This window comes from Podarcis bocagei (genome assembly GCF_964188305.1).
Source record: "Podarcis bocagei genome assembly, chromosome: 7".
Lineage (NCBI taxonomy): Eukaryota > Metazoa > Chordata > Lepidosauria > Squamata > Lacertidae > Podarcis > Podarcis bocagei.
In genome coordinates, this window is record NC_138132.1 from 78,904,658 (window position 1) to 78,923,622 (window position 18,965).

Sequence of the window (18,965 nt, forward strand, 5' to 3'; positions counted from 1 at the left end):
AGCTTAGAGCAAAGTTCTTCTTAGAGTGAATTAGAGGGTGCCTTCTTGCAACATCCTGGGCGTATTTAAGTAGCTTTTCACACTCACACCCTGGCGTTCTAAAGAGCTGCCTGCCACTTTAAGAGGCTTTCTTCCTCTGCTCCCAGGCTTTGGATTTTCATGCACTCTTTTCCCTACCCCCCTTGCAAAGTCCGTTTAAGTGGCAGGTGCCTGGCGGGGCGGAATCACTGGACCCAGTTGAGACCCTTTGGCTAACTTTACTCCCAGTCCTGGGCCTCCTAGAGGGACTGGGAACTTTCCTTTTCCACCTGCTTCTCCCTAGGGTCAGGCTTCTCCCCCACACTTGCTCCTGAAAGGGAACCCAACACCACTCTGCTAGAGCACTGCCTCACTATGTGATTTGCTATGCCACAGATGAAGCATAGCCTCTCTCTTCTCCTCCGCTCTCTCTCAGATGGAACTGACTGGAGTCTGCCTCCCACTGAGCCGAATTGCATGAGTTCCTCCCCCAGGTCCTCTCTGGGCATACTGCCAAACCTTTGCACAGGGATGTCAGGAATGTCGGCCATCAAAGAGGACAGCATCCCAACAAAAAGAGAATGGTTGGGGAAACTTGTGAGTACCTGGAACTAGCAAAACTGACGGCTATAATAAGGAGAAAATCCAAAACTATGGTTATGAAGCAATGGGAGTTCTTAAATGATTATTTACAAAACCAGGGCTCGACGACAAAAATCTGCTTGTGTTTAGAATAATCTTGTGTGTAATATAAAAAATACAAAGTGAGACATCAAGGAAATCCAAAGGGAAAATATGAAGAACAGAGGATCTGACGAACAGATTATTAAAAACGTGTGAGGCAAACGGTGGAAGTCTTTTAAAAAACATTTTATTTAAGGTAGATAAGGATAAGATGAAATTATACAATCAAATATAAATATAGATGGGAAACGGCTATGTATAGTGAATACTTATCTACTTTTAAAATTTTTCACTTATGATCTTTTTCTTTGCTTTATAATGATTTGTTGGGTCTCTGGACCGTAATAAAGGTTGTTGTTGTTGTTGATGATATATATTATATTTTAAAACATCTGCTAGATCAATCCTAGAGTATCTTGTGTGTCAGGAACTTGGCCCTCCAAGGTGCAGTAGAAGGTTCAGCCTCAGAATTTGAGCTGTGTGAACAAGAGGTTAACTTGGCATATGATGGAGAACTGTGAGATTCCAGACAGGACAGCCCAGGAAGCCGTTAGTTCACAAGGAGTGGAAGAGTTGGAAGCCGGCCAAAGCATTGCCAGGCAACCATCAAATAAGCCGGAGTCTGTGTTTTCTGGGGAAGAGATAGGCCAACCAATCAGTCCTGGCACAGGAGATGGGTGAGGCTCAGAGAACTGTGGAAGGGAAGGAGGAGAAAAGCAGGGTTCTGGCATCCTTCCTGTTGCGGGTGGGATTCTGATTTAGGCTGAGCAACTTCTTCGCTGAGAGGAGGTGGGAAGCCCTGGATGTGTCTTTCTTGTAATTAAATGTACAAAAAGCTGACAGAGACTCATTGCTGCTTATCAGACTGTTTGCATGCCAGGGATCATTAGATTGTGATATCCTTGCACATCTGGCTAAATTGTGAGTAAAAATCCTGGAGGAGAACTGAAATAAGTTGTGTTTTATTAAAAGTGCTTCGAAGGTTCAGGGAAACATAGTGACCTGATTTATCATGCTTTCTATTTGTTTTGCTGATGTTACATATTTATTTCTTTATGAGTTGGGTAGCAAATTTCCATGGCTGTGGTCCCTTCAGAATCCAAAGTCTGTCTCTGGGTTTCAGAGGGGACTTGGTGAGGCTTTGCTCACCCCCAGGAATGCAAGTTTCAAATTGTCCTGTTTCACCTTTTAGTTTAATTGTGATTTAAGCATTATCAACTTCTTTCCTCTGTAAATAATCCCCTCTCCTCTCCTGGGGGCATTAAAATTTACAGAAATGACACACTAAAGGAAAAATAGACAAAAGAGCGATGTGCGATGCAATGCCCACTTTATTAATTATGTAAAAATAAAACAACAATTGAAGTTATTTAAAGTTTTCTTCTCTTGCCACAATTGATTGCTTATACTTTAGAAATTAAAACAAAGCATGTTTTATTACTTGCATTACACTTGTGTTATATGCAGTTATAGCAAAGAGTGCCAAGGAGGAAAATAAATGAAAACATCAAAGTTATTAAAAACCTTTCCTACTGTTGTGGTAATTAATCAATACTTTGATCATTGGTTGCACAACAGAAATTAAAACAAAGAATGCTTCATTATTTGCAGTTTCCTGTGTGGATTTGAGTGTGAAATGAAGAACTACTGCCCACATCTCCCTCAAAAGAAACCTGGAGCTGAACCAAATTTATAAGTATCATGCTCCTCAGATATATTGGTGGGTTGGGGTCCAAAGGAACTTATCTTTCGCTCAATCTGGGATTCTACATTCTGGGTTTGTGGTGCTGAGGAGGAACATCCGCAATGAGGACTGCTTTGCTGCACAGGCTCGTTGTCTTACGTGGCTTCACTGAACTTTGGCATCAGGTAGACGAATGAGGTACGGTTCGTAATCAAAAATCCAAAAAGTCTATTTGTAGAAAGAAAAGAGATTAAGGCCTCATTGCTGCAGTAGTGGCTTTCAAGCCCTCCCTACACTGACTTGCCTGTCAGTGGCCTCCTTGCCCTGAACTGCTTTTAGATTTGTCTAGGGAAGGTCAGTGTAGTAGAAGGGGGGGGGGGACTGCTCATTGTTTTCCTTGGGCTGTATCCAATGCCATGGGCAGGAATGGGCTAAAGCCTCAAGACGAATGAGGCACAGTGCCCCATAACCTCAACCAACCTTCACCTCACCTGCCAGCTTCTTAATTACAACAGACCCAAGGGGTGGCACTGCCAGTCAGCTCCCTTCCTCTGATCTTTTGCCCTTGTAGAACTCATCTGTGTAGAGGAAGGGTGATTGGCTCTGGAGCTTCTTACCCATGGCCATGGGTCCAACAAATGAAATGGGTACCCCCACCCCTTAATCATATGCTGTTACAATGTTCATGGAGTCATAGAGAACCATACAGTTGGGACACAATGGGTCATCTAGTCTAAGCTCCTGCAATGCAGGCATGTAGCAAGTCACTTGGAGATCTCTAACAAGCAATGAATAAATTTAACCATCACCGCCATGTGTTATTTGCTTTTCTCACAGGGTGACCCATAGTGCCGTACATTAAAAGCAATCTGGAAGATCCAATGTAAACTAAAAATACAGCTTCTGAGATCCTTCCCCACTGAAACAGGTCACAGTGCCACCCTTAAGAAGCCAAATGTTTCTGCCTGGCACCAAACAACAGATAAAGATAATAATAATAATAATAATAATAATAATAATAATAATAATAATAATAATAATTTTTTATTTATACCCCGCCCTCCCCAGCCAAGGCCGGGCTCAGAGCGGCTTACAAGCAATAATAAAAACAAGATGAGTGATTACAACTTAAAAACAAAAATAAAATACAACATTAAAATAATGGAACATTAAAATATTAAAATGGAGCCTCATTGCAGGAGAAGGAAAAGAAAAAAGAAAAAGGGGGCGGAGGGAATCAAATTGGCTCCAATCCAAAGGCCAGGCGGAACAACTCTGTCTTACAGGCCCTGCGGAAAGAGATCAGATCCTGCAGGGCCCTGGTCTCATGAGACAGAGCGTTCCACCAAGTTGGGGCCAGTGCTGAAAAGGCCCTGGCTCTGGTTGAAGCCAATCTAACTTCCTTAGGGCCTGGGACCACTAGGGTGTTGTTATTTATGGACCTTGAGGCTCTCCGTGGGGCATACCAGGCGAGGCGGTCCCGTAGGTACGAGGGTCCTAGGCCGTGAAGGGCTTTAAAGGTCAAAAGCAGCACCTTAAATCTGACCCTGTACTCCACCGGGAGCCAGTGCAGCTTGAAAAGCACTGGATGAATATGCTCCCATGGCAGAGACCCTGTGAGGAGCCTCGCTGCAGCATTCTGTACCCGCTGGAGTTTCTGGGACAGCTTCAAGGGCAGCCCCGCGTAGAGCGAGTTACAGTAGTCAAGCCTGGAGATGACTGTCGCATGGATCACTGTGGCCAGGTCGGGGCGGGAAAGGTAAGGGACCAACTGCTTGATGCGGCGAAGGTGGAAAAATGTCGCCTTGGCTGTTGCTGTGACTTGCGCCTCCATGGAAAGGGAGGCGTCAAGGATTACACCCAAACTCTTAACGGAAGGTAATGGCACTAATTGGGCCCCCGCAAGAGAAGGGAGTTGGTCCCTCATCCCCATGCTATCCCGACCTAGCCATAGGACCTCTGTCTTTGAAGGATTTAGTTTCAATCGGCTCCCACGAAACCATCCAGCCACAGCTTCCAAGCATCTGGTCAGTGTGTAAGGGGCCGAGTTGGTGTGGCCATCCATCAGTAGATAGAGCTGAGTGTCATCAGCATATTGATGACAGCCCAGCCCAAAGCTCCGGATAATCTGAGCAAGGGGGCGCATAAAGATGTTAAAAAGCATTGGGGAGAGAATTGCGCCCTGCGGCACTCCACACACCAAGGAGTGGCGTGACGACATTTCCCTCCCTAGTGCCACCCTCTGTCCCCGACCAGAGATAAAAGAGCACAACCAGTTACGGGCTATGCCCTGTATCCCCACGTCTGCAAGGCGATGGTCCAGAAGATCATGATCGACCATGTCAAAAGCTGCTGACAAATCTAAAAGGATCAGCAGTCCTGACCCGCCTCGATCCAGTTGTCTACGGATATCATCTGTTAGGGCAACCAGAGCCGTCTCCGTCCCAAAACCAGGACGGAAACCGGACTGAAATGGATCTAATGCCGATGTTTCCTCCAGAAACCTACCAAGCTGTTCAGCAACCGCTCTCTCAATTACCTTACCCAGGTATGGAAGATTTGAAACTGGGCGGTAATTGGATAGGTCTAAGGGATCTAATGAAGTTTTCTTTAGGAGTGGACGCACCACTGCTTCCTTCAGTTCCCCTGGGAATGTCCCCGTGTCAAGGGACAAATTGATAATTTCAACCAGGGGGGTCCGCGCAACATCTGGACACTCCCTAATCAGCCAAGACGGGCACGGATCAAGGAGGCAGGTGGTGGGCCTACCAACTTGGAGGAATCTATCCACATCAGTAGGGAGTATCCGATCGAAATGGTCCAACACTGGACCTGAAGTCAGTCGAGGGGCCTCCAGTTCAGTCACTGTATCTAAATTGGCAGGGAGGTCACGGCGGAGCAACAGGACTTTCTCCGCAAAAAAGCTCGCGAATGCCTCACAGCTGTGGGTCGAATTTGTGCTTAAATTTGGTTGTCCTCCTAAGGACGTTATTGACCTAATTATTCTAAAAAGTTGTGCCGGGCGAGAGCTAGCGGATGCAATGGAAGCTGCAAAGTAAGATTTCTTAGCAGCTTTCATAGCCATCTCATAGGCTTTCATAAGCATCCTATAAGATGTTCTTGAGGCTCCGTCACGAGTCCGTCGCCATACTCGCTCTAGCCGTCTGAGATCCCGCTTCATTTTCCGGAGCTCCTCAGTAAACCAAGGGGCCCGGTTTCGACGGGGTCGCAGAGGGCGCTTAGGCGCGATCTCATCAATGGCTGCCAAGAGCCGGTTATTCCAGTCCTCAACAAGGTCATCTAATGAGTCGCCAGGAGGAGCAGGGTTCCGCAAGGCTTGTCGGAATCTATCAGGATCCATCAGTTTTCGCGGACGAGCCCAAATAGGTTCGCCACCCGAGCCGGGGAGGAGCGGGAAGTCAATCTTGGCTTTTAAAGCGTAGTGATCAGACCATGGCACTTTCACAGCGGGGAGCATGATCACATCTATGCCAGCCCCAAAGATCAGATCCAGCGTGTGGCCTGCTTGATGAGTGGGGCCCAAAACAAACTGGGAGAGCCCTAGTGTTGCCATGGAAGTCACTAGGTCTAGAGCCTGTGAGGAGGGAGCGGCATCGGCATGGACGTTGAAGTCTCCCAAAACCAGTAGGTTTGGGAACTCCAAGGCCCAGCCCGCCACCACCTCCAGCAGATCTGACAGGGTGGCTGCAGATGTGCTGGGTGGTCGGTACACCAGCCAGACAGCCAAGCTCTCCTTGGTGCCCCACACGAGACCAACACATTCAATGCCGGAGATCGCCGGTGATGGCAGAGCTCTGAAAGAGCAATCCTCCCGGAATAACAACGCTACTCCTCCCCCCCGACCTACAGTCCGCGATTGATGGAGGACAGAGAAACCTGGGGGTGTTATCTCATGTAGGGAGACTACTTCGCCTTCCCGTACCCAGGTCTCCGTCACGCAAGCCAGGTCAATCCCCTGCGAGACAAAAAAGTCACGCATGGTGGCAGTTTTGTTGCCTATGGACCTGGCATTGCACAGCACCAATTATGCCAGACATGCCTCCCTGGGGAGAGCATTCCACACGGTGGTGGGGGAGAGTCACTCCTGAAAAAGCTCAAAGATCTCAGAATTTATTGAAAAAGCCAAACTGATTTTCACCAGGACCACGGATCATTTATTGGGAGTTCCAAAAAATAATACACGGGGTGAAACATGTGAAGCCATATTTGTCTCTTGCTATTCCTACTCAGAGATTGTCCGTCGGGTTGTATTCACTGATACCCATAGGATAGCTAACGGTGTGCAGGTGTGGCCTTAGAGCGTTGAGCATGCTCAGAAGAGCTGCCTGGCAAATGAGGAAGTAAACCCGTTTAACCCAAATAGTTTGGCTGGATAATGGCCATTTGCCCTGATAAAATAAAAATAAGATCACACACACACACACACACACACACACACACACACACACACAGAGAGAGAGAGAGAGAGAGAGAGAGAGAGAGAGAGAGTACATTTAGTATTACTTCTTCTAACTTCTATAATAAGGTTGTCTAGGTCCTCACCATCATCATCATCATCGGAGCCATCAGGAAACAAACTGCTTTTTAGAGCATTTCCTAGGGCTTCTGCTGCGGCCGCAGACTTTATCCTGTCTTTCATATAGACCACTTTGCGCTTGAAGACGTTTTTGTCATTGCCCTGGTCAGAGAGAGGGAGAGGAAGAGAAATGTATCCAAGGATGGATCTACACTGACCTATTTAACATTATTTTTGCCTATTAGAACAATAGTAGATATGTCATTCTACAATGTTAGGTAAAGGTAAAGGGACCCCTGATCGTTAGGTCCAGTCATGACCGACTCTGGGGTTGCGGCGCTCATCTCGCTTTATTGGCCGAGGAGCCGGCGTACAGCTTCCAGGTCATGTGGCCAGCATGACTAAGCTGCTTCTGGCGAACCACAGCAGCACACGGAAACGCCGTTTACCTTCCCGCTGGAGCGGTACCTATTTATCTACTTGCACTTTGATGTGCTTTCAAACTGCTAGGTGGGCAGGAGCAGGAACTGAGCAATGGGAGCTCACCCCATCACGGAGATTCAAAGACCTTCTGATCAGCAAGTCCTAGGCTCTGTGGTTTAACCCAAAGCACCACCCGCTTCCCACTACAATGTTACTTGTTAGTTAAAACATTTTTAGGTAAAGGGACCCCTGACCGTTAGGTCCAGTTGTGAGCGACTCTGGGGTTGTGGCGCTCATCCCACTTTATTGGCCGAGGGAGCTGGTGTACAGCTTCCGGGTCATGTGGCCAGCATGACTAAGTTGCTTCTGGTGAACCAGAGGAACGCACGGAAACGCTGTTTACTTTCCCATCGGAGCGGTACCTATTTATCTACTTGCACTTTGATGTGCTTTCAAACTGCTAGGAGAAGTACAGTGGTACCTCAGGTTAAAAACTTAATTCGTTCTGGAGGTCCGTTCTTAACCTGAAACTGTTCCCAACCTGAGATACCACTTTAGCTAATGGGGCCTCCTGCTGCCACTGTGCTGCCGCCGCCGCACGATTTCTGTTCTCATCCTGAAGCAAAGTTCTTAACCCGAGGTAATATTTCTGGGTTAGCAGAGTCTGTAACTTGAAGCGTATGTAACCTGAGGTACCACTGTAGATAAATAGGTACCGCTCCGGTGGGAAGGTAAACGATGTTTCCGTATGCAGCTCTGGTTTTCCAGAAGCGGCTTAGTCATGCTGGCCACATGACCCGGAAGCTGTACACCGGCTCCCTAGGCCAATAAAGTGAGATGAGCGCTGCAACCCCAGAGTCGCCCATGAGTGTTTAGGGAAGCTTTTAATGTTTGATATATTACAGTATTCTAAATTTTTTTGGAAGCCGCCCAGAGTGTCTGGGGAAGCCCAGTCAGATGGGCGGGGTATAAATAATAAATTATTATTATATTATTATTAATAATCAGGGATCCCTTTACCTTATCTTTACTACTATTATTAGTGAAGCACTTCCCAAAGTGACTTGCAATATAATACCACATATATGAAACATAAAAGCAGTTTTAAAAGAGCAATAGCACATCCATGAAAGCAATGGAAAATCCAAGAGAGACAAAGTTTTTAGAATGCTTATAAAAAGTAGAACATCTGTAGCGGGCACAGAAATGACAATAGAGGAGACGCCTGCCAATTGGAGGGTGCTGGCCTGATTCTGACATTGTGTGGGATGGACCTCTTGACAGGATGTCACATGGAAGAAGGAGCAGTCTTGTTTTCTGCTGCTCCAGCGAGTGGGACTCGAACCGGTGGATTCCAAAGGCAAGAAAGGAGATTCCAATTAAACGCCAGGAAGAGCTTCCTAATGGTCAGAGCTGTTTGAGAATAGAATGGACAACCTCAGAAGGTGGTGGACTCACCTTCCATGGAGGTTTTTAAGCAGAGGTTGGGTGGCCATCTGCTAGGGATTTGGGAGCTGTGATTCCTGCATTGAAGGGGACAAGACTAGACGATACTTTGACTCCCTTTATTTCTTCCCCCTGCCAGGATTTCTGAGTTACAAAATTAACCAACTCTTGTAACTGAAGCATTAGACAAAGAGTTGCAATCTAGCTAAGTCCTGCTCAGAGGAAACCCATGGAAATTAAAGATTCTAAGTTAACTATGCTCATTAACTGTAGTGAGTCTACTCTGATGGCTACTAGTCAGGATGACTCTGCTCTACATCCACAGTCAGAGGCTGAAATGCATCCAAATTAGGACTGCCACATATCCAAGTTTTCCAGGGAATCAGACTGGCAAAATGACATCCGGGTGGATTTCGTCAAATTGACTAAAATTTCTGGGAACTCCGCATGGCAACTTTCACTTTGGGGAATATGGCAGCCCTAACCCAATTGATGGAAACTGCAGAACAGGAGACTACTCTTGTGCTTGGCTCCTGCTTTATGGGAAGAACAGGATGCTAGATTAGATGAGTCATTGGTTCTTCATATGTTCTTATGTGTAGGACCAACGTCAGACACAATGCATTTTCTCCCCCCTCCCTCCCCTTTTTTACTTCAGAACTTTGTACAAAGTTCAACTCATGCTCAATTTGAGTTGTTCCCCCCCCCGGGCCTGTTAGTCCCACCCATTAATTTCAATGGGTCTGCTCTGAGTAGGAAACAACCCAGGCTCTCGTCTTCTACTCACACCCTATTTCTTTCGTTTTAGAACGAACAACTGAACACATCTACTGTATGCCCTATACAGCAAGGAGCCAATTCACACCCACATACCATCCCACATACAGACACCCACAAACATTTAACATTACTTACTACGCGGCCCAATTCATCTTCACCATCTGAACTGCTCAGCGTTGAAACCAGCAGCATTGCAGCTAGCAGAATGAGACACGACTTCATGATGAGACAGAACTGGAGTGTCCTCCACAAAAGAATAGAGGCAAGGAAGAGTTGCCTTTGGTCCCTGCTGTGCCCAGGATGGTGCTCTCTGCTTTCTTTATATAGCCCTTCTTCAGCTCTGTTGGGTGATGCAACCTCTTTCTGGACTAAGACCAAGTGCCATTAGGGAAGGCAATTAGGCATCTTGTGCTGACGTGGAGAACAGGGCGCACCTTACCAAGGCTGTGTGTTTCCTATATCCTGACTGTTTACTATATCCATGCCAGAATTGCATAATGCACAGCTCCCCAATCATTTTCTTCTCCATAACCCATCTCACAAATATGAATGTGCACATTGGAGAAAGCCCCCCAAAGGAATGTATATTGGACCCATTGATGTATTTCTTGGTTGTTGTTAGCATACACCCTTCAACATTTTGTGAGAAAAATTCTGGGCACCCCACCACCACCCATCTCCGTTGCTCGCCGCCTCCCTGCTGCTGACCTCTTCCTTTCCCATAGCCTAGAGCAGCCTCCAGGAAGATCGCTCCAGCCCATGCTGCATTTTGAGATGCAGCACAGCTTAGAGCGGTCTTTGGGAAAATCAGGGCATCCCGGATTGGGATAAGAAGCCAGAGCAGCTTCTGTCAATTCAGGATGTCCTGATTAAATTGGGACCCTTGAAGGATCTGATAGCATAGTGTAATGGTTCTAGGGGTTGCTTGTGCGTAAATCAGCGCCACACCTGGCTGGGTTGCCTGAGTGAACCCTTTCTGTCCAGACAGCCACTCGCCCATGGCTGTCTCAATCGCTGGCAGAATCTGTCAGTGGGCGTTTCTTGAACTTCTTCCAGCAAAGAAGTTCTTTGACGCCTAGTCTCCACCTACTCTCCCTGTGCGGAAGCTTTCTGCACAGGGAGGGTGTGGGCAGCGGAGGACCTGTGCTCTCCCCGCTGGTCCCCGGTGAGGAGTCATGGAGCAACCTCGCCGATTCCCCCATCTGCCCCCCTTCTCCACTGGTGCTACGCTGATTTCCTTCCCCAGAAGATGTGCTGCTTCTCTCCCTCCCGGGACGCTCTCCGGAATCCCTCTGGAGCCCTCCCTCTCCCCCTGGCTCCGATGGCAGTTCCTTGACACATAGCCTGAATGCATAGACACACAGCCCCTGAAACACATCCTGCAGTCCTGTCCTTATCTACACAAAATCCACAGCCTCGTCAATGGGTATGTGGCTAAGCCTAAAAATCATGCCTCTGGCACGGATACACTGTCTGACGTAGGATTTAAGAGGAATATTCATTTCCTGGACATGCTGAAACAATGGAGGGAATTATGTATTCTCATAGATATTAAAAATTTAAGACAGCCATTGCCATTGGAAGATTTGTAGTGCTGCATCACAATCCTGGATTTGAAACAATGGAGGGAATTATGTATTATATATCTTAATTTAAGAGGACAGCTCCTTATTTACTAATCTGTCTTTGGCTTACAGTCATGCTTTGATATAACAGTGCAACATGATAACCAGGTATCTGTTAGATCAATCAATACTACCTTTATTTCTGGACTCAGACAACGGCTTCCATTCGAAGGAACTAGCATCCTTACTGGCTGCTGTCAGGCAAACAGTAGTACAACAATAGGAACTTTTGGACAATCTATCATTGCAAACATGGTATAAGAACATTAGGAACATTGCAGTCTTAGAAAAGATTACCCACAGACTGTTATTTGCTGTGGGGTGAAGAAAGGTCATTATCCTTTAACGCTATATAGTGGGACTTTACTTTAGAAATTTCTGAATCACATAGCTAAGAATCTCTATTGGAAACCACCAAGACAATTTGGCTTCCATCATCCTCTCCTGGTCTTCGGCTGAGGTCTAGCTCCTATTTCTGTACTTGTACATGCAAGTCCTACTATGTGAATGTAATCTGCTCCTGAGAAACAGTTTATAAAACAAGCTGCCCAGTGATTTCCATTATTTCGTACGGAGAAAACCTCAATGCATTCCTCACCAAGAAAAGTTAACTCCCACATGTCAGACTCCCTGTCTCTCGGATTCACTCACTCTTATCTCTGGCTATACTCCCAGAGTTTTTGATCAGCTGGAGAATCAAAGGTTCTGAACAGCTGCTCATTGATGTGCATCTTCAGATATCTGAATCAGACATTTATTCCTTTGTGCATTTATTTTTGCCTTTCATTCATGTATGATTTCCGTATATATGGTGCTAATGCTCCTGCTCTCCTGTTCTGTTATGAGAGGAGGGGAGATGTTTTATGTTGATATTATCTATTTGCTTCTATTTGGGGATACACACACACACACACACACATGCTTGATTGATCCTAGAGTATCTTGTGCTACAGCTCTATTTTTCCTTGTTCATACCACACTTAGATTACTGTGTTTAGTTCAAGAAGTTCAGGAGAAATATTGATAAGCTGGAATGTGTGCAGAGGAGGGTGATGAAGTTGATCTCTTGCACGCGGTCTAGTTCTGGGCAACACAGCTAAAGAAGAATATTGATAAACTGGAATGTATATTTCAGCTTATCTGTGCTATCCTCCATGCTCCCCTTCACTTGCCTTGAGTGACATAAAATGCACTGCTTAATCTGTCAATGGCTCCAACCAGTCCAGGCTCTGATTCTCAACAGAGATTGGTTAGATGCCTACAGAAAGCCTATAAGCAGGGCTTGGAGGAAACAGCTTCTTGCCACCACATGGACTCCTTGGTACCTGTCAATCACAATTTGATGGGAGGTCTCCTCCAGGTGAAACATTCAGTGAGGCTTCTTCCCAATTTCCTTCAACAAAGTTCACACGGAGATTGGGCATACCTGGCCATTATTAAGCATATTTGATGTGCATGTTGTGTTGATGTTACATGACAAGGAACATTCATCCTGCATTCCTTCTTAATATTTTTTTGCAGAGTGTTCCCACATCTTCCTCTTCCCCACTTCTTCATGTTAAACTTTGCAGGGTATTTTGACATGTGTTTCTTTTCTAAACATTATTGTGCCAGGGCAAGGATGATGAACCTTCAGCCTCAATGAGGCCTACCAGACCTCCCCATTTCGCCCATCAGACAATTCTGGGCAAGCTTCCCAATCACCTGACATCCTATCTGAGGTCAGGTATAGGCAAGCGCAAAGGCGGCTGGGCGAGGGCAAAAGGGGTCTCTGGAGCACCAACTATCAGCTGATAGGTGGCCCTTTGGAAGTCCCAAGTGCTGAGCTTCAATGAGAAGCAAAGGGCTTTTGGAAAGGGGCAGGGGAAACTCCCCAAGGCAGCTGATAACCAGCTGATAACCTCCTGACATCATCCTCACACTTCCCCACTTATCTCCCACTTCAGATCAGGGTGCCTCATGCCGCATTTGAACTATCATAAATTGGTGGGGGAATATTAACCCCCACCTTGTACTTAAGGACAGAGTTACATGACTTAACGTTTCTTCTCATTGGAGAACCAATGAGGTGATGAAAACTGTGAAGTGCTTTCAGGAAGTAACTCCCTGTGCCCTGTAACAGCTTGTCCCTGGTGGAACGATTGTGTGAGTTCCAAATGTCAATGAGCATCTTAATCTTGATTAAGATTAAGATACTGATCATTTGGCTATTTAAACCAGTCAAAGGTGGGTTCCTCTGCTCTACACATCTCTTGACTTCTCTGAAAGCGAATTTCTTTCCATCCCTGGAGAAAGAGTGAAAGACCACTAGCTTGGTAAGAATCCCATTTTCTTTTGACCTGCAGCAGTTAGATTCAACCCAGTGCTGTCCTGGCTGTTCCCCAGAAATACCTGGAAAAAAGAAACTGCAGACAAAAATGCTCTGAGGGACGAGGAAATTTGGGCCAGAATCTCCTGAGTGGAGTGCTGGGCTTTACGGCACTTTTCAAATACTCAATGTGTTTATTAGTGCCCTTTCTTCTATACTGAAAATGTTTTTATCATGTAACTTTATGTATAAATAATAGTGTTTAAAGGAGTTGTTAACAGTATATTATTTAAACATCTTTCTACTTAAATATGTTATGTATGCTTTTTTAAAGTTTGCCTTTATTGATACTCTTGAGTTAATAGTTTTAGATGGTTCCTTTTGCTTTGGGAAGTGCCAAGTCAATTTCTGTCTGCATGCCTGTCTGAGAATTCACCAGAAAAGGGTGAGTACAGTGGTACCTTGGTTTATGAACTTAATCCTTTCCAGAAGTCCGTTCTTAAACCAAAGCGTTCTTAAACCAAGGCATGCTTTCCCATAGCAGCGGGGGACTCAATTTACAAATGGAACACACTCAACAGGATGTGGAACATGTTCTTAAACCAAGGAAAAGTTCACAAACCAAAACACCTACTTCCGGGTTTGCAGCGTTCTTAATCCAAGTTATTCATAAACTAAGCTGTTCTTAAACCAAGGTACCATTGTATCTTCTTTAAAGAAGGGGGCCATCAACCAAGCCCTAGGGCCCCCAATGCCTCTCAGTGCCAACAAAAACTAACAAATGAAAAGGAAGAGAACCTACCCACGTGGCGCTGATCCAAAACCTTGTGCATACACTATGTAAAAGAATGAAAGTTCACTATCCCCCCATCTCTCCCCCTGCTCTTCTCCTCCAAACCTATACTTTATACATTAAAGTCTCAGAAAGAATATCACTGATCTCTAAAGAAAACTTTATGAAACAATGTATGTACTAACCCAAGGCAATCTTTAATAAAAACATTCAAAAGGGGGGTGGGTTCCCTAATGTTTCCTGTTTTCAGCAGCAATTAGGATTGGGATTCTCTCCAGAAACAAGGGATGTCCTTTTTGCCAACTCCTTAGTGTGTTACTTTGGCAGATAAGACGTTGCTTTGACTCTCCCTGGAGCTCAGGTATGAAGAGGGGCAATCCAGCCCAGGTATTTTAAGGTCAGTTGGTGACTGTTGCACAGCATCAGGCCTGTTCAGGGGATGCTGCCTGTTTAGGAGTATACTGAGAAACTCTCTAAGTATAAAAGAATAAAAAGGGGTGGGTGGGTTCCCTAATGTTCCCCCTCTGGCCTGAAAGCTCTTGGGGGGGGGGGAGGGCAATGACACTACTAGAGATAGACAGCCAATGGAAGGTTTTCAATGAAAGGTTGGCTGGCTGGACAAAACATGGGACGTGGCATTCTCTGAAAGAGTAATTTATCCAAATTGGGTGGATTGAGCAATAAGTTTCTAAAGACAAATCTGACACAGCATGTTGGTCATCTTACGTGAACAAGAATGGACATTGTCTACAACTTCCAATGGGTCCTTCTGCACGGTGGAGGGCATTCCTAAGTAGCCTACATGCTGCTCAAGAACATTTGCTCATGTCAGAGATGTGCTCTGTCTTACTCTAAATCATCTGTCAAGTGTGCCTCCCCCATCGTTCTGCCCGGACACTGAGGTCCAGCTCCGAGGGCCTTCTGGTGGTTCCCTCACTGCGAGAGGCCACGTTACAGGGAACAAGTCAGAGGGCCTTCTTGGTAGTGGCACCCACCCTGTGGAACGCCCTCCCATCAGATGTCAAAGCGATAAACATCTACCTGACATTCAGAAGACATCTGAAGGCAGCCCTGTTCAGGGAAGTTTTTAATATGTGACATTTTAGTGTATCTTTCATCTTTGTTGGAAGCCGCCCAGAGTGGCTGGGGAAACCCAGCCAGATGGGCAGGGTACAAATAATAAATTATTATTATTATTATTATTATTATTATGATGATGATGATGATGATGATGATGATGAGATTCCTGCATTGCAGAGGATTGGATGATCCTCGGGGTCCCTTCTAGCTCTACATTTCTATGATTCTGAGTCACTTCCTCAGATGTTTTGTGATATTATCCTTTGCAATATGACTCTAAATGTTGCTGCAGATATTGCTCTCATGGACTCTATTGCTTTGTGCTTATTGTATGTTTTCTGGAGTTCAGTAAAAATATAATTGCAAGTTCCTCCCGCTTCTCATTTCAGTTGATTCAAAGCCAGTTCCCTCACCATCTATCATGAAGAATCTTGTGATCTTGGTGTCTGTTCTGGCACTCATGAGCTGTGCAATGGCCGGAGGCTGCGGTCGTCAGAGGTGTACACCGAATGCGTAAGTATGAAAGGGAAAGGAAATCCTTTCAGATGCTTGGTGAGGACATCCTTGTAGCTGGAGAGGCATGGCAGACTGGTGTGTAGCAGATCATAAAATCCTAAACAAAGGAAGGTCAGAGTCCCACAAGGAGCAGTTCAAAGAGGGTGGAGGTTCAGGGACACAAAAATGGGCACCCAGTTGGCCTTCTGGAAATTTCTCAGCAGGGAAAAGGTACAGAGGCTCTCCTGGTTTAAAAGCTAAGGAAAGGTAGATAGTGGGGATTTGTGTAGCTCCAGGAACACTCTGTGTTCATCACATAGGTGTACTGAAAGCAGGAAGCTATTCTCCATTCTCTATTATTATCATTATGATCAATGTTATTAGTGTGCTCCATGCTCCCTAACCTGGTACCCTTCAGATTCTTTGGATGCTACAACACTTCTGACTGTTGGCCAAGTTGGCTGGAGCTGTAGTGTGAAACACCTGGAGGGCACTTGTGCATTCAGGAAGGCTGGTGCCATTGCACAATCAACCACTCTGCATCCATGTAAGATTGTGGCTAAACCACCTGCAAACCAACTAAATTGATGGATGTCAATTTTCTGCTCATCAATGGTCTACGACGTCTTCACTGTAAGCTTATGTCTACCTCAAAGGACACACACTATAAATAGTGGGCTTAGATTCATGGAATCTATTTAGTCATATCCATTGATTCAAATTCAGTCTACTCTGAGGAGGACTAAGATGGGATACAGTGCATTATTGTTTTCTAAGTGCCTTGAATTCCCCTAAATAATTTTTAAGGATAGCTGTTTCAGCTGATATCCAAACAATCATTCCAGGATTCAGAGGCATGGTTGTTGTGGTGGAGGAAGCTGTTCAGTCATTTTTAATATGTATTAGAGATGCATAGTCTGATCTTAAGCTGCATCTCTTTCTATTTCTAGTGCGGGAAAAATGGAATGTATTTGCTATGACGAAAATTGGAAACCCATAGGAAGTTATGTAAGCAAAAGAGGTTGGTATGGACCAGAAGATTCTGGGGGATGGGGGAAAAGGATGATGAACCTTTTGGATAGTCTCTATGCTTTGGCAGCTTTCCCTTTTCCTCCAATGAATTATTTAAAAGTCCTTCCTCTCTGAGAAATGAGATCCGCACCATTTATGGTCTTGATCATGGTTCGCTAACATCTTGTCTTGAGGGCACATTGGAGTACAGGGGAAAGTTTTTCAGGCATTAAACATAAACTAAGGCCAACTGCATGCTTCAACCCTTTCTATGGGCTTCAGCAGAATTGTCCTTTCAAACGTGATTTGGGCAGTGAGAGAGAACACCTAGGCTGGCAACTTTCTGGTCAAGATGGCTTTCTGTTTTGGCTGTTCTGTCCAAGCCAAGTCCTCCCATTCCTTTAATTTTAGTGGACAAGAATTCAGCAGGTGTAACTTTGCTAACAAAGAAGTATCCATGATGGGAAGTTTCCGACCTGCTGAATGTCTGTCTTTTGCTCAGATATTCCACAAGGTGAATGCTGCTCTAGGAAGATGAGAAGGCAATCAATAGAGGACTCAGGATGAGTTGGGGGGAGGGCAATAAGGATGAGCTGAGACCCAAGAAGCATGCCCTCAGAGGAAAGGTTATAGTCATATCCAACTGATTTATATTCCGATTAGAGCCATTGGAATTAATGGACCTATGTTAGGCATGCTCTTTAATTTCAATGGGCCTACTTGAACTGGCACTAACATTGGATACAACACATAGTTGGTTCAGCCTAGAGAATAGAAGAGTGAAGGGGGAGAGGAGAGGAGAACACTCTTTACATCCATGGAAGGCTCTCAATTGGAAGATGGCAAAGAATCATCCTTTGCTGCTCCAGAGGAGAGGAGTGGGTCTTGTGGCTTAAGTTGCAGGAAAGTAGATTTTGGTAGAACGTTAGGAGGCAATTCCTGATGGTAAAAACAGGGGGACAATGGACCCAATCCCAATAGATTTGTGTTTGGGAGTGAGAGAGCAAATCTGCCCCTTCTTTTTTAGAAAGCCACAAGTTGGGAATGCTTGTAATGAAAGGGACTGGACTCAATGACTTCCAAAGTCCCTCTCAGTTCTCTAATTGTGTGGTTCCTGCCTTCCTGAGGGCTGATCTTTCAGAGTAATGAATCACATGCCCTCTACTTTCTCCTCACAGATGCAGAGGAGGCTATGGCTGAAGAAAACTGAGAAGCAGATTGCAATCAACCCAGATGCTCAGCAGGTTCACCAAAAGATCTCAAAGGCACACCTCCACTGCTTGATACCTCCACTCCACCCCTGTCTTCCATTAGCCCTGAACCCTGATTTCATGGGCAGTCACCCCAGTTGCCTCAAGGAACCTGTCAAAATTCAGCAATTGCAAATAAATTGTGGTCTTCAAGCCTGTCATTTGGTGTCTTGAATGTGAACCTACAAGATGTTTATCCAGAGGTGCACCCACATACTGCACCTTCCAACATACTCTGAAAAGAGGAAAAAGCTCTGCAAAAAAATAAAAATGCATATGCCTCATGTCATATTCAAAGTTGTGTCCCCTTTTTAGGTGCATTGTCAGGCCCCAAGATATACCATTTATGTACGCACTGATAGTTTGATGCCAGGTAGTGAAGCTTTTCTCCAGAATGGAATCTCCTAGAAGAAAAGCCTAACCTGTTGAATTTCTCCCAGACACACACATCTGTTAAAGCCACAAAGAGAGTTCAAAGTAGACATGTATACAGTTTTACATTAATCTAAATATACTGTGAGTTCTCACTGAGTGCCCAGTCTTTAGCTTCTGGTATAGTGGTTAAAAGCGGTGGACTCGTAATCTGGTGAACCGGGTTCGCTACCCCGCTCCTCCACATGCAGCCGCTGGGTGACCTTGGGCTAGTCACACTTCTATGAAGTCTCTCAGCCTCACTCACCTCACAGAGTGTTTGCTGTGGGAGAGGAAGCGAAAGGACATTGTTAGCCGCTTTGAGACTCCTTAAGGGGAGTGAAAGGCGGGATATCAAGTTCAAACTCTTCTTCTTCTTGCCTAAGCCTCACTGAACAGTTGTTACATTTTGCATTTGTT

General features: G+C 45.4%; 2 long non-coding RNA genes across 5 annotated transcripts; one reads left to right on the forward strand and one right to left on the reverse strand.

The window, feature by feature from the left end:
- Nucleotides 1–1,251: 1,251 nt before the first annotated feature.
- LOC308592069 lies at nt 1,252–18,330 on the forward strand. Of its 4 annotated transcripts, XR_014010340.1 has the most exons (5): nt 1,252–1,623; nt 2,314–2,584; nt 15,768–15,891; nt 16,824–16,894; nt 18,063–18,329. It is a non-coding gene; the product is annotated as an uncharacterized lncRNA (long non-coding RNA). The 4 variants fall into 4 exon arrangements; XR_014010341.1 differs by lacking the exons at nt 1,252–1,623; nt 2,314–2,584 and adding an exon at nt 12,809–12,918 and having other exon boundaries at nt 18,063–18,330; XR_014010342.1 differs by lacking the exons at nt 1,252–1,623; nt 2,314–2,584 and adding an exon at nt 13,289–13,512 and having other exon boundaries at nt 18,063–18,330.
- Nucleotides 2,481–10,139, reverse strand: LOC308592046. Its single transcript, XR_014010312.1, has 3 exons — nt 9,708–10,139; nt 6,950–7,085; nt 2,481–2,614 (listed from the first exon to the last, which is right to left on the reverse strand). It is a non-coding gene; the product is annotated as an uncharacterized lncRNA (long non-coding RNA).
- Nucleotides 18,331–18,965: the final 635 nt, after the last annotated feature.